Source organism: Caretta caretta, chromosome 9 (genome assembly GCF_965140235.1).
Source record: "Caretta caretta isolate rCarCar2 chromosome 9, rCarCar1.hap1, whole genome shotgun sequence".
Lineage (NCBI taxonomy): Eukaryota > Metazoa > Chordata > Testudines > Cheloniidae > Caretta > Caretta caretta.
In genome coordinates, this window is record NC_134214.1 from 34,224,309 (window position 1) to 34,247,652 (window position 23,344).

The following is a 23,344-nucleotide window of genomic DNA, read 5'->3' on the forward strand; positions in this document are numbered from 1 at the left end:
GGTCTAAATTACACAGCAGGTGTAAATGAGTCAGAAGTGGGTGTGAATGTCTAAATACTCTAAATTATGCCACTTTGGAATTCTCCAATTGCGCAAAAAGAAGCTAAATTTCCGAAGTAAAGAGGTGATATAAATTAGAAAAGGGGAGTAAGTAGTCAAAACAAGAGAATGAGAGGAAATGATCAGGGGAATATTAATTCCCTCAAAGGCATCCAACACCACAGGCCTCTGAGGGAAAGAAAAAATAAAGCTAAGAAATGGTTAGAAGCTTGTAAAAAATTCTAAAATAATTGTTTATATATAATAACAGGTTTCAGAGTAGCAGCTGTGTTAGTCTGTATCTGCAAAAAGAACAAGAGTACTTGTGGCACCTTAAAGACTAACAACTTTATTTGAGCATAAGTTTTCATGAGTTATAGCTCACTTCATTGGACACGTGAGCTGTAGCTCACTAAAGTTTATGCTCAAATAAAGTTGATAGTCTCTAATGTGCCACAAGTACTCCTGTTCTTTTTATATATAATAATGTCATAAGATTAAGGTCTAGCATCTTGAACTTCTAGGGCCTGAAGCAAGTATACTATATCCTACTGGAAAGCTGAGGATTTCCCACTGTTTGGTGGTAAAAAGCCCTCATGGAAACCTCTAATTTTTATTCCTGATGGGATGTGAGATATCAGACTTAAAAGCAATCACTGACCTAGGTCTGAATATTGCCTGTCCTGCATCTGACATCAGTGCAATTTTTGGGGAAAAGAGGGAAAGATTTCAGTAACTGTTTGTTTGGTTTTTGAACTGGTGTCTGCCTGAAATTGCTCAGAAGTTTGGAATAGGCTCCCCTCCTGCTTCAATTTTCAGCCCCAGGTGAGCTGGATTAACACACATTAGCTCTTCTCCTCTTCGCACAATGAAGATCTTAGGTGGCTTAGTTTGCACTTTCTTTGGAATGGCTAACATATATAAGTATTTGAGAATGTCAACTGTGTTCTGGCTATTAAGCATTTTACGTAGATTAATATTTTATTTAATATCATTTGCCGTGGAGACCCCTGACAGACAGTCTGTAGTATTCAGCTTTATTGTAATCCTCTGAGTTCTTGATGATTAGCATAAATGCATTTTGCATTAAAGCCTTACAGAAATATTGTACCTATTACCTGTTGTTTTTGTGCACATTATATTTATGGATTATTGTTGGAGTTCATGGGACATGTGCAGCAAAATTAGCACTCAAGCTGTCCGTGCTGAGACATCAGAAAGAAACAACCTACAAATCAGCTTAAATTAAAAAAATTACAGAACTCACTGGAAAGAGAAGTATGTTGTTGTTCAAATTCATTACATTAAAAAGTCTCAATTATCTTAAACATACTGATGGCAGTGGAGTTAAAATAGGAATGAACTTGGCCTGTTATCCTGAGAATACTATAAGAAGAGAATAACATAATGTTGCTATAGAGAACATAATGTACCACATAAAGAAATGCATGGCTCCATCAACCTCGCTGGACACACAATAGCAGATTTAAAGGTAGCCATCCTGCAGCAAAAAAACTTCAGGACCAGACTTCAAAGAGAAACTGCTGAGCTTCAGTTCATTTGCAAATTGGATATCATCAGCTCAGGATTAAACAAAGACTATGAATGGCTAGCCAACTACAAAAGCAGTTTCTCCTAGGTTGGTGTTCACACCTCAACTGCTAGAAGAGGGCCTCATCCTCCCTGATTGAATTAACCTCGTTATCCCTAGCCTGATTCTTGCTTGCATATTTATACCTGCCTCTGGAAATTTCCACTACATGCATCCGACGAAGTGGGTATTCACCCACGAAAGCTTATGCTCCAATACGTCTGTTAGTCTATAAGGTGCCACAGGACTCTTTGCCGCTTTTACAGATCCAGACTAACATGGCTATCCCTCTGATACTCTGACTAAACTAACTCACACAATTACTTGGACTGGAACGTGTATTGTGTATGAGTAAATCAATAGTCTTAGAAAAACAAACATACATGGGACCAGATTGCTTGCTCTGGTGTTACAAAAAAAATAATGGAAGGGGGATCATGATAGAGAAATTTTCACAAGGATCTCCTTGCAGATGAATTCTCCCACGTTTCCAGCAGTGGGGCTGGGTCTGACCACTCCACAGAACATTGACCCACCCCCACACTCCAAAGAGCCTCAACAAGGCTCATCTGCATAGAGGCCCCATGCCTCCACAACACCTTCGTGCACCAGTGGCCCAACCTGTTCTCTGATAGCGTCACATCACGAGGGTGCCCTGTGTCCAAGGACCACCCTCAAAGGGGAATTCCTACCACAGGATGGCTGGGGGTGGAAATGCACACAAAAAGATAACAGAGTAAGGTTGTATTATCTTCTATTCGTAAGCTCTGTGCAGATGGTGGTGGGGAATAATGCTGCCCGCCTAGCCCTGCCTGCCCACTCTGCAACCAAAAAGTCACCATGTTGTTCATGTCACTTGACAAACGTCTCATGCCACAAAGCACAGCCACCCTCTTACATTTCACATTGGCAATTTCTGTTCAGTTGTGTTCTCCTACAGGTCATGTTTGGAAATACTTAAAGGAAAAACACATACAATTTTTGCAGTCAGAAATATAAGCAGCACTTCTCAGCACAAATGAATTGTGAACTCTACCATGTCCAAAAGCAAGTCTGGTATTGCAAACGGTCTTCAGAAATTCTGGACCAAATTTATGCCTGCTGTTAGCCCCCCTGGACTTCCACCAGGGATAAATGTAACCCATCGTTTTCATGCTTGCAGGGCCCGATCCTTAACTGGTAAATGGGCATAGCTACACTGAAAGTCAATGGAGCTATATTAAGTACACTAGCTGACCCTGCAATGTCAGGTATCAAGCTGCAAAGTTCTAAGCAACAGGCAGTGGAGTAAAGATGGATGTTGAACTTTTACTTTCCATTCCTTTTTGTTTTCATAAACTCCCATGGTGATTTGCCTGAACTAAAAATCTCAGATTCTCATGCTACATTCGGAAATGTTGAGGGTGTTTAAATTCTAAACACTGACCTGGATCTAAAAGTTGTGGCTAAAGCCCACCTCTGCTTATGTGTGATTTTCAGATCACAATTTCATGCCTCATTTAGTCAATCACACAATGCAAGAAAAAGGCAGGATTTGATCCATTGTATTTAATTCTTACACCCCATGGTAACAAAAACTCCACAGATAAAATAAAAGCTTTAAGCCCATCTGGGTAAGCCATTGTGTTCTGTTAGTTGCACAGCACCTGCCAAATTGTGATGTGGAGGAAACCATGACAGTCTTCAGCTGATCCTAGCATCTACCATACCCCTCCATTGGCACCTGAGGCTGGATCCTCAGCTGCACATCTCCCCTGACTTCAGTAAATATATGCTGACCTCCACCTGCCAATAATCTGGCCCTTTAAAAACTTTGTTTTTAAAATAAATGTCTCATCTTATTCACATGATGGATTCAGAAAGGAAAAATATAATCTGCAGAAAGTTATAAATAAGCATTATTCTTGGGAAATTGTCACTTCATTGTAACAGATACTGTATCTTTTCCCCATAAATCTTTATAATAAGTACAAAGTTCCCATGTGATGTCTGAGGCATGTATATTTTTTTAAGTTAGCTGCTCCCTATCTGGAATGTATTGAGGTGTAAGCATCTTACAAAATGGCTGTTGCTATGGTGACTTCAATTATTTTGTTGAAAAAGAAGTAGTTGACTAAAGCCTTCATTTTCAAGCACATAAAAGCTGCTTTGACAGCTCTAGCTTAGGAAATGCATTCTCCTTATTTGCCTCTATTTTAAATGGTTGTTATATATGACAAAGCATTCGTTTTCCTTCTGGTTTTTTTGCTTGATTACACCTGAACTTGAAGAGGAAAGGGAAATCCAAAAGGAAGATTTTTACTTGGTATACAATGATGACCATTACACATCAACATTTACCACAACATACCATGCAGCTGCTAGAGTTATTGTGTCCTATTATCAGCAATGAAAACTGTCATGTCCACAAGCAGTCTTAGCATCTTTGAATGGGCCTCTATAACAATTTTTTTGCCTTCCTCAGATATAATCAGCTCTATCCACGTTGATGAAACCATAATGAACAGGACTGCCGATGTTGGGGAGGGTTAATGAGATGATCCTTTGAGGTATGTCCAATTTTAACTAACTCATTATATATAGATATGCACAGGGAGAGAATGACTATATTGGGCCAAGGGTGGATCTTTAGCCATTTCTCACTCCCCACCGCAGCCTCTTCCTGGACAAGTAAAGCCTAACTGCTTGGGCAGGAGTCCATACACAGTTCAGTTTGTCAAGGGGTAATTGTTGGGAATTAAGGAGAAATAAGCTGGAAATCTGGGTCATATGCATATTTTTGTGCATTTGAACATTCATTTAACACTTTGCAACTATCAGCTAACCACAGCACCCCTGTCATAAATATAACGGGAAGGGTAAACCCCTTTGAAATCCCTCCTGGCCAGGGGAAAGCTCCTCTCACCTGTAAAGGGTTAAGAAGCTAAAGGTACCTCGCTGGCACCTGACCAAAATGACCAATGAGGAGACAAGATACTTTCAAAAGCTGGGAGGAGGGAGAGAAACAAAGGGTCTGGGTCTGTCTATATGCTGGTCTTTGCTGGGGATAGACCAGGAATGGAGTCTTAGAACTTTTAGTAAGTAATCTAGCTAGGTATGTGTTAGATTATGATTTCTTTAAATGGCTGAGAAAAGAATTGTGCTGAATAGAATAACTATTTCTGTCTGTGTATTCTTTTTGTAACTTAAGGTTTTGCCTAGAGGGGTTCTCTATGTTTTTGAATCTAATTACCCTGTAAGATATCTACCATCCTGATTTTACAGGGGGGATTTCTTCATTTCTATTTACTTCTATTTTTATTAAAAGTCTTCTTGTAAGAAACTGAATGCTTTTTTCATTGTTCTCAGATCCAAGGGTTTGGGTCTGTGGTCACCTAAGCAAATTGGTGAGGCTTTTTATCCAACATTTCCCAGGAAAGGGGGAGTGCAAGTGTTGGGAGGATTGTTCATTGTTCTTAAGATCCAAGGGTCTGGGTCTGTAGTCACCTAGGCAAATTGGTGAGGCTTTTTACCAAACCTTGTCCAGGAAGTGGGGTGCAAGGTTTTGGGAAGTATTTTGGGGGGAAGGACGCGTCCAAACAGCTCTTCCCCAGTAACCAGTACTAGTTTGGTGGTGGTAGCGGCCAGTCCAAGGACAACGGATGGAATATTTTGTACCTTGGGGAAGTTTTGACCTAAGCTGGTAAAGATAAGCTTAGGAGGTTTTTCATGCAGGTCCCCACATCTGTACCCTAGAGTTCAGAGTGGGGGAGGAACCTTGACAACCCCTGTGAGTAAGGAAAGTGTAAACAAAAACCCTGCCTTTGTTTGGGGGAGGGAGGAAACAAAACATTTCACAAAAAGTTTCAGAGTAGCAGCCGTGTTAGTCTGTATTCGCAAAAAGAAACGGAGTACTTGTGGCACCTTAGAGACTAACCAATTTATTTGAGCATAAGTTTTCGTGAGCTACAGCTCACTTCATTGGATTCCGATGAAGTGAGCTGTAGTTCACGAAAAATCCGATGCAGTGAGCTGTAGCTCACGAAAACTCATGCTCAAATAAATTGGTTAGTCTCTAAGGTGCCTCACGTCCTCCTTTTCTTTTCACAAAAAGTTTGGGTTTCTTTCAAAAGTTTCCAATATTTTCCAACACAGAGCTTTTGTTTTAGAAACCAAAATCAGCCCAAGCCTAAGAACTTTTGTCACTTTTAAGTAGAAAAGCCTGAACATTTCTGAGAAAAGTTTGAGAAAACAATTTTTTTCTTTCAAAAATGTCACAGAAAATACTTACCATTTTTTGATCAGCTCTATGCAGAATGTTGTACAGTTAGGCCAGGCAGTGCTCTGGTTCTTTACCCGCCAGAAGCTGTCCCACCGGCTGGAAAGAAATTCTGACAGAAAGGGAAGGGTGTGAAAAGCTCAAGTTCTCTATCTCCATTTGCTGGTTGGGAGAGAAGTTTCAGCTTGGGTAGAAGAATGGAGAAAGACATCAGACTTTGCAGACTCTGACATCAGGAGTTTATATATCTGGGGAATTTGGTTCAGGCTCAGTAGCCTGCCTAATAAATGGCTAGTAGGTCAAGGCTGGGGCTCAACCCTGTACTGAAGCCTGGTGATTTTAGCCAACTACAGAAATTAGTACAGAGTATGAGTTTCCTGAACAAAAATTTTTAAAAAATTGAAACTGAACTCTTGTTGGTATCCAAAAACTGAGGAAGTCGCTGGCCCATCTGCTTGAATCTGGAATCCAGTGTTCTTTTTATTTTGAGTTTGGTATATGCAAAAAAGACTCTCTCAAGGATTGTGGCTAACCATTCAGAATAAAATGTATACAGAGACCACTGAATTGTACTGAACTTGTAGACATTCGGAGATACCTGAAAGGAATTCACAAATGTCACTGAACCACACAGTATTTCCAGAATTATGGATGGGTGCCTCCAATCCTTTTAATGTTTGCTCTATATCTCTGAGGTCTTTTTATTTCTGTTTGACCTACATATTTAAGCAAACAGTATTTAATTCAGAAAATGTATTTCTCTAACTACCAATACTGTGTATTGCATCTTATGTAATGTATTGGACAATGCAACATAATAGTCTTTAAGACGTGATTTTATGGCCGAGAAACAAATAACCATCTTGACAGAATAAGTAACAATTTTGAAATCAGTGCCTCAAGTTATATCAAGCTACAGCAGGTAGTGAGATGTATAGATAGAGGAGTAACTATAGTAGGAACTGCAAAGATGGAGAAGTTCTTTAAAAAATTGCATCGTTTCAGAGTAACAGCCATGTTAGTCTGTATTCGCAAAAAGAAAAGGACTACTCCTTTTCTTTTTTTAAAAAATTGCATGTTGATGCATGAGTTCCATGGGTTTATCCTGGCGGAAGCGTGGGTTAGAGCCATCAGAGCTAAACTTTATCCTTGTAGCGGTGAAAATATTCCATTAAATCCCTTTCATCTTAATCGCTTATATTGTTGCCTTTTATTTCATTTATCCTCAATCTCACAAGTGTGTGTGGGTCTGTGTGTGAACACACACACAAAAAGCACCTAGCAGAGTAGGCCCTAATCCTTGATTGGGGCCTTTAGGAATTACTGCAGTACAATAAGAATAACAGGGTGAACTGACTAGGCACCTGAGGATGAATGGATGCACCTCCCTTTTGGAGTTCATCATTACCATTTGTGAATTCGGTGGAACGGTTAAAGAGAACAAGTGATACATTTTCTAACCAATGTTCCCTGTCCCTTTTAGTACAGGAACTATTAAGCTGGTGTATCAAGCTTGGAACCCCTGCAAAGCACTGGGATTCAGAAATGTTAGCTGCTGGCATGGCCATTTTTAGAATTGTTAGTACCATATTTCACCAGACTCACTTTCTGAAAGTCAGACAAGTAGAACTAAGTTAAGATTTCTATATCATATGCTGAAATATGATGTGCTAGGGATTTTTCATTAAAGTTCCCTGTTGTCATTTGAGAGAAGTTTGCCTTTAGCGATATGCATGCAACTACCTTCAATGGGAGCTGAACACATTGTATCTGAAGTAGCGGTATGCAAAAGTGAAAACTTTCAGATTTTTTTTTCTAATGTGCAGCTGTGTTTCAGGCAATTTGTGCACACAAAATGTTGCTTCCCTCCCCTCCAAAAATGTGCTAAATTATTTTTGCATCAAAAATCTGGAAACTAATCAACTCCTGCACCAATTGCAACCCTGCCTTTGCAAATGCACCCATTTTTGACTGTACTAGTATCAACCTTTAGGACTTGAGAATGGGTCTAAGTGAGCTGTAGCTCATGAAAGCTTATGCTCATATACATTTGTTAGTCTCTAAGGTGCCACAAGTACTCCTTTTCTTTTTGCGGATACAGACTAACACGGCTGCTACTCCGAAATCTATTTTAACTGTATATCTGGCCCAGTTTTGAATGAAAAATTTAAAAATTGATTGGGATAATTTTTGCCTTTAAGAAAGGACAAGTCTCAAATTTGCAGCAAAAGGCCAAAACACAGAGTACTTTTTCAGGTAGAATCCATCCCTGCAGCCACCTCTGGCTCTGTACTGCCCCTCATTCTGGGCTGTTTCCAACTAGCACAATCTAGCCTTTACTTATTTATTGATGTGAAACTGATGCTTGCAATGTCTTTTGAGTTATTTCCTCTCTCTCTTTTTAACTTCTAGAGAAGGACAATGATTTATGTTTTAAACTGTACATAGCATAGACCATTATACTAATCACCACAAGAAAGCTACTGGAGAACTCTGTGCAGCAACAAACAACTTTAGGTTCCAGTCCTGCAAAAGGACTTAAATAGGACATCACACCATAAGGGACCACACCACAGATCCCTTTCCTTGTTTAGGCCTGGATTCAGTGAGTTACTTAAGCACTTACCTAACTTTAAGCACCTGAGAAGTCCCATTGGCTTCAGTGAGACTATTTTCATGCTTAAAATTAGGCACATGCTTAAGGCCCTGCTGAATTGGGGCCTTAATCTGTGTATATTAAACAAGTTCCATTATGCATTAGAGAACTATGAAGGCTTGTACTTTTATCTCTTGTGGCAATATTTGATCTAAATCACTGTCAATGAGAGTTTTATCCTAATAAATGTGTAAAACATGATGCTTTATGACTCAGAGCTACATACAAATGTGTTTCTGTAGCAACAGAAATTAAATTAAGCAGCAGATGTGATAATATCTTGGAAGAAGCATTTCCCCGAAGACCATTAATCAGTATGTGTGATGCATATTTTATCTGATTTTCTGTAAACTTTTCATTGAGGCTGGTGTTAAAGATTTCAGAGTCCTACGTCATTGGATAAAATGAGTTCTGATGAACTGTCACTAAGAATATTTTAATTATATTTGACTGATTGTTTTAAAATGTTATCTTGTTGCAATGTCCTAACATACCAACAGTAATTATTTTGTTTATATCTATGTTAGAATTTGAGGTTGATCTTGAGTTCCCCTGGGGTTTGGGTTTTTCATTAATGTGAAAAGCCGTACATTTCATTTGGATATGTCTACAATACAAAAACCCTTTAGACAGACGGTCCAGATTTTTAGCTGGTGTAAATCAGTATAGCTTGGTTTTGAATGGAGCTCTGGCAATTTATACCATGGCGCAGGTCCAATGTAACATTTAAGCCTAGTCCAGTCGATGACAGTCTTGGATCTGGACCTTAGGACCTGGCCCACTGATTTTAAGACAAGAAAAAAAGAAAGAAAAATGAGTTTGGGTGCAGAGCTCTTTGCAAATCTTCAAGGAAGCCATTCCTTCAAACCAAAGCAGTCTAACTCAATTCAGTCCAGAACTTGTCAGTGCCAGGCCTGTTGCTGTTGCATGGGACATTCCCAAAAGGCCTTTTTCCAAAGCCTATTGAACTCATCTTCCCATTGACTTCCATGGAGGTTGGCTCATGCTCTAAAGAAGGAAGGTCTGAATTTAGGTCCAGAGTTCAGTCCTAGGCAGGCAGGGCTGTAAGTGATGAGAAAGGAGCATGCTTGGGTCTTGTGGGTGGATATTTCTGGGATCAGGAGGAGGTGGGAAGAACCAGCAGGAGAGATGGCTGGTGCAAAGAAAATACCTGTATTTGTCTCTTCCTGTATGTTCATGTGCTTCACTGTAATTATTACTTCTCCATACTCATTTTCTAAAGGGATCATGCTGTGGATGATGACTTATGTAATGGCATTTTCTGCAGAACTAATGTGAAAACTGACCTCAGGGTGAGATATCTCTAGATAATTATTTTTCAGAAATTACATTTTGATTTAATTTTTTTAAACAAATACTTGATATAATTTTAAAAATGGGAAAAATTCACTCTATTATTCAATCAGAGCATGGTACAGAGTAGTTCAAATGGTAGCTGGAGTGTTAGGGCCAGATCCTGTGAAGTTTTGAGATCTGAAAAATTCTGAGCACTCCCAATTCCCACTGACTACAGTGAGCAGCAGCATCAATGATAAAATTACCACTTACTTCAAAGGGAACAGGATCGGGCCCTTTTAGAGATGATTGTGTTTGCATCAATTTTACTGCTCATCTCACTGCACAAAAATAACCCCAGTTGTTATAAGTAGCTACTAAATGGGTATAGGCTCCTCTCAGTGCCTGATTTACTGCATATCATAGCAAATATCCAGGACTCCCTTAACTGGGAGGAAGACACATCATCTATTGATTAGGAAAAAAGAAACCTTTTTTTAAGGCGTCAAAGTAGTGGTGGGCAACCTGCAGCCCCGTCAGGGTAATCCGCTGGCGGGCTGCAAGACACTTTCTTTACATTGACTGTCTGCAGGCACGGTCGCCCGCAGCTCCCAGTAGCTGCAGTTTGCCCATCATTATCAAAATGGCCAGATCCTATATAGAGACTAAGATTGATTTAAAAGGGAGAGGGAAAAAATAATTAACCATACTTTTAAGGAAATCCAGGGAACTTAAGTACAGTGACTTGCAAAGGTAGAAATTTTTGGGAAATGAGTTAAAGTATTATAAAAGTCTGGCTCTAGAGACTCTATTGCACACTTACAGCCCAATTCTGCAAGGTGTTGCACAACTGCTGCAGTAGTTCTGAGTACCTTTAACTCCTACTGAAGTGTTTGGGGTTCTGCAATTTTTCCTCACAGGATTAGTCTCTACTCATGTTAGTAGCCCAATTGCTGTCAGCGAGATTATATATATCACAGGCTGACCAAGTCCCCTCTGGAAGGACACCAGTCTGTTGTGAGTGGACACAACTGCTGGTTCCATGTGCTCATAAGCCAACCAGATCTGAGAAGAGCCAGGAAACTGTTCCTAGTTCTGGATTGCGAAGGCATGCTCCCAAGCAAGAGTCTGTAACCGGTCCTTGGGACATAGCACTCTGCAGTCTGGCTATTTTAGACCCCAAAACCAGTGCCTCAGCCCTCCTGAATCACCCAGTTGGTTATTCATGTTCCCTTAGTTCATGACTACACAGCCTGCAGTAGCGGGCCTCCCAGTCTGGGTCAACACACTTGGGCTTGCACATCTCACACTACTGTGCTAAAAATAGCAGTGTAGATAGCACTTTGAACTTGTGGCTTGGGCTCTGAAGCCTAAGGAGGGGCATGGGTTTCAGAGCTTGAGTCACAATGTTTACACAGCTACTTTTAGCACTGTTGTGTGAGCACCATAAACCTTAGTCAGTAATCTGGGCTGGGAAGCTCATTGCTGCAGGCTGTATAGTCATACCCTTAGAGTTCCATCTTGCTGTGGGCGCTCTGAGCCTCTCAGTTAACCCCTTCAAGGTCAACGTGTCAGGTGAACAAGGAATATAGGCTTAGCAAAGGAATTTTTTAACCAAAGTCACTTTTACTCTTAAGAAAGTACTGCAGAGTTATTATTCTTTACAGAAGAACAAACAGTCTTGTGATGCCCTTTAACCCTGCAGAGTTATTATTCTTTACAGAAGAACAAACAGTCTTGTGATGCCTGATCTCACCCCTTTTGTGAGCCTGAGGTCTGATCATCATTTCAGGCCAGGCAGAGCCCCTTCTGCCTTCTCTTTCCCTCCAGCCTAGTCTTCTGGTTTGCAGCTGTGGATGACCCCCTTATTCAGAGAAGCCCCCCTTAAATACAGTCTCTGACCCTGTTTTACCAATGGCCTAGACTGGGAAATTTTAGCCCCTTCCCCCACTCCATTGTGCTTGAAAGCCCATTGTCCCATGGGGATGGGCCAGTAGTTGAGATACAACCAATGCTGATGCCCCTAGATTGCTCTGTGATGGCTTCTCAGCCATAGTCATTCAATTAGGTGCCAGGGCTCTACTACAAAATAGGTGTTCTAATGCAAAAGAGAGGTTACACTGTGAAATGAAGCTAGAAGTGAAGGTTACAATCTAAGGTTGAGGCTGCAATACAAAGTGGAGTTCACAATTTGATACAGCCATATCTCAATTGGTCACAAGTTACATAAGAAATGTTTTACAGGTTTGGTTATATCATCAATAGGAGTGGAAGATATCTAGTCTCTTGTTACATAAAGTACATAATTCTTGGTTTTGGTCCTGATTCACCAAAGCATATGGCTAAATTGAAGTCAATGGGCCTATTGACATGCTTAAATTAGGCACATGTTCTAGTATCTTTAAATAAATAAAATTAAATACTTCTCTGATTAAGTAGTTTGTGCTTAGAGTTCTTCAGTGAAAAATCATAAAAAAGGTTCATAAATTGGAAATTTAGAGCCCAGTTCTGATCTCACTTATTCCAGTGTAAATCAAATTTAGTTTCATTGAAGTCAATAGAGAAATACTGGTGTGAAACCTTTGCAAATGTGTTCAAAATCAAAACCGTAAAATTGGAATCGGAGGCCAACCTGTGGTTGGGGTAAAGAAGTTTGTTTGAACTGAGAGATTCAGATTTTTCTCAGAGAACTGAGATAAAATTTAGTTATCTGATGTGTCAAATAATGAGCCAAACCTACATGGCATTTTAACAGAAAGATAAAATTAGCAAATTAATCTGACCACTTGAGCTGTTACAATTAGATGCTTATCTCAGTTAAATGGAAATTCTGAACCTTTCAAGATTTGACCATCACCAACACACACTGTGGTCACAATCAGAAAAGTGGGGGGGGGAGCGTTCTCCCCTCCAACCTGGGACTGAATTTTCAACACAATCTTGGGCTTGCCTACACTGTACTGCATCGTTGCCTATATAAAATGTTTGGACACAAGCAACTTCTGTGGAAATATTGTACAGTAAGAGGGTCTCATTTTATTATTACATACACCTGCTGAAAAATAGAAAGTATAATCCCTCACTTTTTTGAATTGCCTGTGATTCCTTCCACTGATTTGTTTTAAGGAGCACTGAGGCAAGATTTTTTTTCATTCATGCCAATAAATATTAATCCTCCTTACTTTTCATCATCCCCCGCTCTTCTACAGGAAGTTTTCAGTTCCACTATTGTTCAATAATAGTCTATCCATCACTTTTTGTTCCAATTAAGTCTTAAATTAAGAAAATTGTATTTTATTTCCAAAAGAATAACTTTAATGAGCAGATGACAACAGCATCTCTCGAGTAATTCAATTATTTGCTATGATTCTCTTTTTTATTATTAAACAGAGAAGTTAAATGAAATCCAAGTGCTTGAGAGAGGGATGACTGGGCAACAATTTTTATTTTCTCTCCCCAGGATAGCTTTGATTTTGACTAAGCTATTTTAGCCACTATGAACTGATCTAATGCCTTTACATTGGCATTGATGGGTATTGGATCAGGGGCAATGTCATTCACAGCATAGAATCACAGAATTGTAGGACTGGAAGGGACCTCAAGAGGGCTTCTAGTCTAGACCCCTGCTCTCAAGGCAGGACTATGCATTTTCATGCAAAGGTATTTTTAGGTGGGTCTTTGGTGAAAGACTCAGTTTTGGGACACTCAGAAAAACTTGGATGAAAATTACTTTATGTTTGTACAATGCTTTGAGTGTGGACAGCCAGATATATTCATGCTTGGAGATCCACTTAGACTGAGCAGTGGTGTGTCAGTGAGCGACTTTCAGCTCCCTGATTCTCTGGGCCAGTTAGCTGGCCCTGGCATGAGTCAGAACAGCCTACGGGCTGTTGTAATTTATGCCAGCTTGATAGGGTCTGCTGCCACCCTATCCTGTGTGAGTGAGAGAGAATGGGACAGTTGGTGCAGCAGCTGGTAACCCAGGCTTTATACCAGCTGAAAGACTCCCAGCATGGGCCAAGTTCTAGCTCCCATGCACTGCCTGAATGGAGCAAAGGAGCTAGAGTTGGCCAGAAAACCTGTTTGGGAGAGCACAATGTAAGCGATATCTATTTAAAAAAAAAAAAGCTACAGTCATGTTACTCTAATATTCTTTGCATATTTTTTGTACATCTAAACAGGAGTCATCCATAAATAAGAATGGATACATTCAACCTTGGTGTACCTACATTAAAGAAAACTAATGAAAAAGAGAGCTTGTTTTTCTAGAGAAATATTCCGTGGTTCTGTCTCCCAGCCTGTCCTCTTTATAGCCACTCGCTGGGCCACTATGCTTCAGCCAGTCTTGCAGATTTTAGTAATTATGACTGGTAAGCACCACCAGCTGTTTGTTTATGAAGCTGACTGAGTCAAATTGACAAGAGATAATTACTTTCTGACTCTGCAAGGTGACGTGTGCGCTTCTCAGTGAGAGAATAACACTGATGAAGATTGGTGTGGAAGAAAGGCCTGGCACGTATGGACAGCTCAGTTGTGTTTTTGTTACCTAATGTTTAAAGGCCTTTAACACTTGAACTGTTCATGTCACTGACAGCCATTCACATGGCTAAAACTGAAAGACAGGCACAGAGAGGCTTTTGGCGGTGGGGGGGGGGGGGGTGAGCTGATCACAAAAAAGTGTAATACAGCTTACACAGCAGTAGAATATGCATTGCTTTTCTGGTTTCATCACCAGTTTAACAAAAGCAGACTGTGAATAAATTGAAACCTTATGCAGAAATAGGAACCTGAGCTGAAATAAAACTTAAAAGGTACTTTATGAACAAAAAATGTTTCAAGGCTTGTCTGCACACAAAGTTTGCACCATTTTAACTATTCTGGTATAAATGCTGTCCAGTACCCCCAGTGTGGACACAGTTTTACTGATGTAGATGTGCTTATACCAGCACAGCTTATTCCCATAAGGAAGAGGAATGGACTACACTAATATAAGGCTCCTTTCTATGCAGTGCTTGAGTCCTAAAAAAAGAAGTGCCAGAACTCACTTCTCCCTTGGAACTCTGTGGACACCTGTCTAGTCCACTCGCCCAGGAGCAGCAGATAGGGTCGAGAGAGTTCATTTTATTCCTGCCAACACCCTTTGGCCTGTGCATCGGTAAAGGGCTTCTCCTTTCCCCTCCCCCCCACCCCCGTCCCGGGCTTGAGGGGAAGAAGGGGGTGCCAGAGGCACTGGCCATAGGGAAGACCCAGCAGCTGCCACCTCCCCTCCTGGACATATCTGAGACAGCAGAATGGACAATGATCCCACAGCCAGGGACTCACCATCTGCACCAGGGGGAACAGGCAGGGGTGCCTGCAGCCTCGCCAGTTGGGGGAACCCCTGCCAGACTTCTGGTGCTGCAGTCTGGGAGATGATGTCCCGCCACTTCCCCGAGTCCCCTGACCTGGGCAGCACCATGGGAGCAGGGGCACTGGGGATCCTGGTGCAGACATGGTGAGCTTTAGGAACCTGTAGGGGTAGCACTGCGAGAAGCACTAACTGCCTGAAAATATGGTGAGGAGGTTTCACAGCCCTCTCTCATGCAAAGGTGGCTGGCTGAATAAGGGCATGCTTAGTGCTCATCCTGTAGCAGCAGGCCCTCTTTTCTTGTCCATAGGGATCACACTATGGGGAATAGTGGCTAAAATTGCCCCTCAACATCAGGCTAGGACCCTAAGTACTAGATTCTGGAATAGCCATTGTATCACAATCAGTGGAACTGGAGTCAGAGAGCCCAGAACGACTGTTACTGATGGGACACCAGGAAAGCAGGGAGGGAGAGGAGTTGGGCTGGAAACAACTCAGCAACATGGACAGAGCAGTGAGCGGGGTTTAATAAAGTTCCACTTGGTCAGCGCAACCTGCATTCAGCTTCACTCTTTGCAAATGAAACAGCCCTGTAGCCAGATCCCAAATCTATACTCAGCATTTGTTTCCCCATTTGCCTGTTAGAATAATTCAAAGGCATAGCCATTTTCCCCCTATTTCCAGCATAATGGTTATGGTGTTTCTTTCCTAGAAAATAAACTCTTATGATTTTCCATTTATTTAAAGACTCTAGCAGGCATCACAGAAGAATTTGGTGCTCACTCTTACCATTAGATCAGTGCAGTTCCCCCTTGGTTTTGAAAAAAGCAAAACACAAACCCATTCAACCCCCCTCCTCCCCCGCAAATACCCAAGCAATCTCGGGGAGTACCTGGTGGAGAGGCAGCTCTGGTGCTATTTCTGGCCAAGAGAAAGCACTCCAGTGGTGAGTTCAGTGGCACCCACAGCTGTATGCACGGTATATGTGGAATGCACCACTGGCAGTGGTGAGAAGGAGCAGTGCTGACCACCCCATTGTTCAGTCAGATTTGACCCTGCTGGTCCTCTGTCATGAAGCAGGGTCGGCGGGTGGGGAGGGCATGGAGTCAAAACTGAGTGCCTGGCATCGCAACCTGGTACACAGGGGTAACAGTACCATGATGGAGGGGCTACGGTGCCAATTCTGAGTGAACAATGAGGTGGCCAGTACTATTTCTTCTTACCACTGCTCTGGCTCCAGTACCAGCACTCCCCATCTCCCTGGGGCCTGCCTGGCCTCACCTGGCTATGGGGAGGAGATGGCTCCACAGGGATTGAGGATGCATATCATGTTAAACATTTCTGGGGGTGCCCCTGAATGAGTCCACTGCTTTACAGAGGCTTTCCATTGACTTCAGTGTGTATCATACTTTATGTGAGTAAGCAACACTCACCACTTATGGGATTCTGCAGGATTGGGCCCTTAGCCTGCACCAGAGACAGGTAAGGAAAGAGGGACAACCCAGTTAGAAGTAGGTGACAAAACAGAAAATGTTTCCGTTTTTGACAATGCCATTCTTCAGACATATTTTGGCCTCAAGCTACATGGTTATGCAGCTATAATAAGAACAGCCTCAGCTTTGTTATTCTGTACCAACTGCCTACGTAAGCAGAAAAATCTATTAACATTTATCTCTGCTTATTTAGCTATGAAATTTATTGCTACTGTGGTTGAATAAAGTCCTCTTCAGTTGACCTCTGCATAACAAATCTTGACCATATAATTGCCACAGCTTGAAGGCATCTCATGTTTTAGTTTGCAGTCTGGTAAACTATTGGACAGACGGTGAGCTGTGACCAAAAGAGAACATTTGATGTCCATTTTGCAATAAAAGAAATTGTGTTGCGAAAGACTTTCTGGGTTATTTCTTGGAATTGTTCTCTTGTTTCCACACCATTTTTATTTACATGTATATACAAGTTTCTTTTATAACTTGCAAAAATTCACCTGGGAATTCTTGAACTGCATTGTCTCTGACTATATGGTCTGAGAGCACAAACTTTATGGCCCACAGGGGCCATCAGGTTTACAGTCATTTCCTCGTGTCAAGTTGTTTAAATGTAAAGCTAGACCTCCTACATATCAGAACAGTAACGGCTCCTTTGTTTAAATGACATCCCCGGCCACTTCAAGGTTATTCCTAACAAGGATAGTAATGATAGACATCAACTCTAAGGAGACACTGTAAAAAACCAGGTATAAGCTTCATCAATATACCTACCTCATTACATGAGCTTAGTTACTGTAGGTGAGCTGAGGATGGCTGAAATGGGATCCACACAAACCATTATGATAATAAAGTATGTTTCAAATGCTTTATTCAGTGGGCCAGATTTACACTAGTCTGCAATTGTGGAAGCGAACAAAACCTGGCAGAGTGCTCCTAACAGTGGAGAGTCTGCATGGCGGGGAGAAGCAGCTGCTCACCACATCCCCAGTGCAGGATCCCCTGGCAGGATTATAAGCGTGCTCCTGGCAGAGACTAAAGCAGCCTTCTTGTGGAGGAACACTGTCTGCCCTCTCTGGGGAGCAAAGTCCCCTTGGGATGCAGCAGCCCTGGCTGGGACAGGGAGATACAAGTTGCACCTCCTTGCACCAGCAGAGGTGATCTCAGTCCAATTATTGCATCACACCAGTATATTGTTTGGGGGCAAATTCTCTGCTGATTTACAATCCATTCAACAGTCTTGCACAGGGTTTTATATTAGCCCACATTTTGGACCCTGTTTAACCTCAAATACTAGTTTAGCCTGCAAGAAAATAGTGTTTAAAATCTGCTCATCAGACTACACAAATTGCTATATTTCATCAGGCCGGCCCTTCCTTTGATCCAATAGCCTGACTCTAACTGGGCCAATTGAAGGTGTTCCAGAGGAAGGCATAAGTAATCTCATGGTACATAATTAGGGAATACCCTGCCCACAGAGGAAGTTTCTTCCTAATCACTGTCAGCAGTTGTCTTAGGCCCTGGAACATGAGGGTTTGAATCCCTTCTCTATTTATATTATCTGTCTCATGTAATCTAATGTAAATATTTATGTTTCATTATCCATATAAACATCTAACATTTTAGTAGCTCTTGGCCTCAAAAATATCCCGTGGCAGTATGTTCCACAGGCTACGCACGGTGTGCAAAATAGTATTTCCTTTTCAGTTTGTCACCTTGCATTTCATTTAACCTCCCCTTGTTATTGTCTTATAATAAAAATGGCAAATAGGAGCATAGCCGTTTTTTCAAGACCTTTCAGTCTTGTAGACCTCTGTCAAATCCCCTCTCTAAAGTGAACAGTCCCAGTCTTTTTTCACACGGAAGTCTTGCCAGGTGTCTAACTACTTGTCACCGGTCTCTTAACGCTTTCTGCCAGTTTAGCTGGACAGTTTCTGAGCTGGGCACATTTATGTTCTTGTACCAAGTTACAGTTCTTCTTCTGCCAGTTAAGCAGTTTGCAGATTTAATAACCGTACAGAAAGGGTGCAGGACAACACGTGCACGTGCCCTAACTCTTCCCAAGAACAGTTGTTTTGGGGACAGGCTCTGAAAGGGTGAGTTCTCTCAAATCAATGGGATTTGAGGGTACTCGCCCCCCCCCCCCACAAGAATGCCTTCCGCCACATGAGGGCCATAGCCTACTGAAGGGTCCTGATGTGCAGGGTGGATGTACCTGTGGCATCCCTTTCTTTGCCTTTGCTCGTAGTCTGGAGGGATGCCTGGTCAGAGCCCACTTCCTCTTTTCCCCTTCTAGAAAGAGAGGTAGAGAGCCATGGTGTGGAGCAGTCTTTTGTGCTGATGACCGTAAAGGGACAGTGCAATGGGAGAGAAAACTCCTTATGACCCTCCCTTCTGCATATCCATAGAAGAACCTGCAGCAGTCTGACCATATAAGTATATGGCATTGTTGTAACTATGGTGATCCCAGAATATTAGCAAGACAAGGTGGGCAAAGTAATATCTGTATGAACCAACTTCTACTGGTGACAGAGACAAGCTTTCAGACTTACACAGAGTGCTTCTTCAGGTCCCCAGCTGCTTAGCCTGGGTTAGCCCTATAGGACATATTCAACTTGCTTACTAGAAAAGCTTCTATTACTTTTTGGAACTTAAGATTATAATTCATTCGTGCGAGTATATGTTCACCTGCTTCAACCTTGGAAATAACTCTTATTTTCTTGAGCTAGTTAATAAATCTTTATGTAGTGTATTATAGGATTGGTTACAAGTGCTGTCTTTGGTGTGAGATCTAAGGTGCAGTTGACCGGGGTAAGTGACTAGTCCTTTGGGATTGGGAGTAACCTGAATGCTTCTGTGATTCCTAGTATAATGGACCACCTATCCCAAAGGTATGCTTACCAATGTGGCAAGATAGATTGGAGTACCAAAGGGAACTGTCTGTGACTCCATGGTTAGGCCAGAGGAATTTACGCTTGATGATTGGTTAGTATAGTATATAAATCTAAGTATAGACCTCACACCCAATTTGGGGTTTGTGCCCTGATTCCTAGCAGTCTGCCCTGAGGTTGGCACTCATGCTCTTGAGTCACTGCAGGCAGCTTGTCGCTGAGGAACCTGAAGAAGAACTCTATACGTTCGAAAGCTTCTCTCATCAACAGAAGGTGATCCAATAAAAGATATTACCTCACCCACCTTGTCCTCCCAGAAGTATAGGCAAAACTCCTCAAATATGCACAGCAAGAAGTTAAAAGTAAATGCAATTATATAATCAAAAATTAATTCATAAGCTCATAGCTAAATTCTGCACCCTCTAAAGCTTAAGTGCTGGCAAAGCTCTCACCCTTAATTTGAATTGGATGGCAAATCCTTTGGCTAGTGTCGTTTAATTTTATTTTTTAACATGTTACTCAGAATCTTTATCTGTTACCTCCACTTTGTTTCTTACTGTGCGCGCACAAACACACAGCATGAGTGGAGGCGTTTGGGCACAAATGCTGTAGACTCAGTTCAGGAAAGTTGATTTTTCTCTTTTAACAGTGAAAGCATAAAATAAAAGCAGTCAGCAAAACAACAAAAATATCAGGGCCTAAGACGCAGGTTATTAATTAAGGTTAATTCCAACCTGATTTTAAATTGGAGGAAGCTGGGGGTGTGGTGTTTTGTTATTTTTTTTTGCTTTTAGGCCTGGAAAATTTTTCCTCATTCTCACATTTTCAGTTTCCTTTGGGTCTTCTGGTGGTTTATTAACACAGGACTTTGGTTGGGATGTGTATTTCTGGGCATTGTAGCATTTGCTCCACACGAACTTTAATTTTATAAACATAACTATTTTTTCTTAGGTATTTTTATTATGCGTATCACCATAGTATCTAGCTGCCTAGTTCAATAACGAAAGAGACCCATACATTGCTTGCCAGTCAACCAGATAGCAGTTGGGAGAGTATCTCATGGAAGTAAGGAGAGGGAACAGGTTGTGTGCATGTTTGGATGAAACCTCTATTAATAGAGACAGGCCTGGGTAAAGAGGCACAACTCACATTTTCCTCTAAATGGGGGAAGGGGAGGAGGACTCATCCATCTTTCTGGCACAAAAGTGGTCCACAGCAGAGGCCCTCTGCACAAAGTGTCTTTTTCTTGGAATATGAAGATTCACCCTCGGCTCCATCAACGTATTCCTGTACTTAGAGGCTTTTTAATGTATGGGCTTTGCTATGATGCTTGTCATCTAAGGGAATAGACAGGGAGAGGGCCCTATGCTCCATTGTGCACAGAAACTGCAGGTCTGACCAGATCTTATACAGGCCGGTCAATGTGGTGTTTGAAGGAACAAATACGGACACCGTGTAGAATCAAGCAAGTGGGTTTATTACGTACAGCGCTGACAGAGCGTCACCTCGCTTATTAGGCTCAGAGACACTGCCAAACAATTGATTACAATGGATTATATGGATTTTCCATGGGTGGAGGGAAATGACGGGGTAGGCAGTCCCAAACCCCTGGATAGGTCTAGCAGCAAGACAAGATAAGCACAGTAGCCAATGGTCAAAAGGCTACATAATGTCTCCGCCCATGGTTTCAGGTTAACACATGACAATTAGTACACAGATGTTTTCCATTAAACAATATATAAAGTGTGTTAGTATAAAATATATATATGTTGAATTCTGATTTGGGATCCATAGATAATGAAGTAGCTCCCTTGATTGTTCAACAGGTACACACCTAGGAGTTAAAGCAAAAGGACAAATGAAAAGTATATAGCAATAAAGGTTGTCTTTTAATTATTCATTTGTGTTTGTAAGGCAGGTACTGGCAATGGCTAGGAGGAGAGGTGCACATCTGTGAGAGGGAGGATATCATATCTCATACGGATATGTTTGAACCTCTTCCATAAACTCAAGGCTGGTATGTAGGAAGGCACCTCTTCTACAGAAGAAACAGGGCCCCTTTCATTCCCATGGTCTGTTCCCAACTTTGAGATAAAGCCCCCAATTATAATTTCCACCTGGCTTCTTGCTGACCAAGCTTATCTTAGCAAAAAGTAAGGTTGTCCTTTGTTTGTTCTGTTTCTTAACTAATATTGTTCACTATTTGCTAGGCCTCTGTCTTCTTGACCAAACTCTGGATTTTGGGCCTGTAAAAAGAGCTGACACAGTCTATATACCAGCTTGTAACATGACCAGAATACGGATTTTAGCCCTTCAGTGTCACTGAGGAAGCCTTTCAGAGTAGCAGCCGTGTTAGTCTGTATTCGCAAAAAGAAAAGGAGGACTTGTGGCACCTCAGAGACTATCCAATTTATTTGAGCATAAGCTTTTGTGAGCTACAGCTGTAGCTCACGGAAGCTTATGCTCAAATAAATTTGATAGTCTCTAAGGTGCCACAAGTCCTCCTTTTCTTTTTGAGGAAGCCTTGTGTTTGAATAATTCTGCCATGTAAACATCTACTAAGTTGTCTGCTTCTTTGTTGTATGGTTTTAATCCAGTGGAGTTGTAAGATTGTGAGTTTGGGGATCCTTAGAAAATTGCTTACATTATGATTCCTAGTCTGTGACCATGAAAATGTTTTTGCTTCACTTGTGTCCTTTCTGTAGCACAGCACTTATGTGTCCTTTTCGTTATCAGAAAATTTCTGAATCCTTGTTAATTATGGTAAGAGTGTGTCATTGGTGTCGGAGCATATTCAGCATCAAACCATGCCTAGACATTTTCAGTACAATGGACAGAGACCTGTGCAAAATTGAATAAGACCACTCTGGAGTTAGAGCTGTCTAGTAAATAAGCTTTTGGGTAAAGGAAATAACCGTATCTATGTTGCAACTGATACACAATAGTTTGCATGGTAAACAGCCATCCATGGAAAAGAGGATATAGTGTTGCAGGAGTGGAGAACAGAATTCAGGGGAGCATTGCCTGAGTTAGGAGAGCGGGACTGAGCCCTCTGCAAGACCTAAGCAGTTATGGATCTTCCTTTGTTCATTTTCATTCTTCAGGGTCCAGAGGATAAAATGTTTTTAGAATCAAGCTGTAGGGAGTCTGGGAAAAGAGGAGACGGGGCGTGGGGTGTTAAGTCTTCCTCTCTCTCGTGTATGAAAAAAAGATGGAAAAAAACTTCCCAATACCAGCAGTATTTTAATAACTCTGTTTTCTAAAACAGATAGGCAAGTTTTCCACATGGCCGTGGATTGTGCATAGTAGTTACACGACCTTTCATTCTACTTTGTAACCTGTAACTATCTCTGAACAATAGATCTTAGACTTTAAAACTTAAGACATCTGCATCAACAAAGGGAAGGAGGCACTTTCCAAATTTAGAATCCTCTATGGAGCACATTTGCTATGCAATCAATTGCATTCTGGCCAACAGCAGGAATAACTGATGTGCACCTACCAGACCTGATTATATTATAGTTTAAATCTGATTCTTTTGCTCTATGTTTTCCAGTGCCTGCATTTGTGCAAACCTAAGTTTAACAGTATGAGTCAATCCCTGGTGTTTGCAAAAAAAAATTTATGGTATCCAAACGATCAGAAGGTTCAAATGCCGTATGAAAAAGCAAGCATTGTAAGCATGATTTAAAAAGGTTTTTTTAAATAAGGTATTTTTCATCTAGTAACTTTTACTTGAGTGTTTCAAAGTAAAAGTTACTAGATGAAAAATACCTTAT

At 41.3% G+C, this 23,344-nt stretch overlaps 2 long non-coding RNA genes across 2 annotated transcripts in view; one reads left to right on the forward strand and one right to left on the reverse strand.

Moving 5' to 3' along the window:
• The window catches only part of LOC142073180 (uncharacterized), a 208,404-nt gene that overhangs the window by 37,176 nt on the left and 147,884 nt on the right, over window positions 1-23,344 (forward strand). Inside the window, exon 2 of the long non-coding RNA XR_012669891.1 lies at window positions 4,095-4,179. This is a non-coding gene — a long non-coding RNA (uncharacterized LOC142073180). The remainder of the gene's footprint in view (window positions 1-4,094; window positions 4,180-23,344) is intronic.
• The window catches only part of LOC125643069 (uncharacterized), a 53,510-nt gene continuing 51,206 nt past the window's right edge, over window positions 21,041-23,344 (reverse strand). The window contains exon 4 of the long non-coding RNA XR_007358570.2: window positions 21,041-21,399. This is a non-coding gene — a long non-coding RNA (uncharacterized LOC125643069). The remainder of the gene's footprint in view (window positions 21,400-23,344) is intronic.